We start from the raw sequence: 629 nt of genomic DNA on the forward strand, positions 1-629 counted from the left end.
ATTATTATTCACAAAGAAAAGCGGTCTTCGCGATCGAAATGAGAAAAAACCCCGGCGAACGTATTTATATCGCGACGGAGTCGGTCAACAAGCTCCGCCCCCCTGTTCGCTTTCTGTTCGCTTTTCGGTGGGAGGAGCTTGTCAACGGACTTTCTTCTCATATAAATACGTTCGCGGGGATATTTCTCTTAATGTTTGCGTGATCGTCGTCGGAATCGACTACGCTTCGTTGTTAAACGAGATGCAGTTTAAAATTCGCCGGCGGATAAGTTAGAATAAGTTTGTCGTAGGGAGAACGAAATGGAAAAGAGAAAAAAGAAGAAAAAGAGAAGTCCTTTTCGAGATTTTTTAATAAATTTATACTTATATATATTTTTTAAAGAAATCGTTTTCTATTTACCCCCGAGACGCCCGGGATTCGAGTTTGCCTTTGAAGATAGTTACGAATTCGATAGCGATTTTTTTTTGTGGTTCTGATAAGAACCGTTTCGAAAATTTCGTTTTTTTTTTAAACACCCATCGACGTTCTCTCGGCGGTTCATTTCTTCTTTTTGGGCGAGACGGGCTTTTTAACTTTGCCGGAAGCGGCTACGGGAGGCGATTTTGCCGTTTTGGGTTTGGGCGCTTTC

The sequence above is a fragment of the Cylas formicarius genome, unplaced genomic scaffold (genome assembly GCF_029955315.1).
Source record: "Cylas formicarius isolate icCylForm1 unplaced genomic scaffold, icCylForm1.1 PGA_scaffold_240__1_contigs__length_20731, whole genome shotgun sequence".
Lineage (NCBI taxonomy): Eukaryota > Metazoa > Arthropoda > Insecta > Coleoptera > Brentidae > Cylas > Cylas formicarius.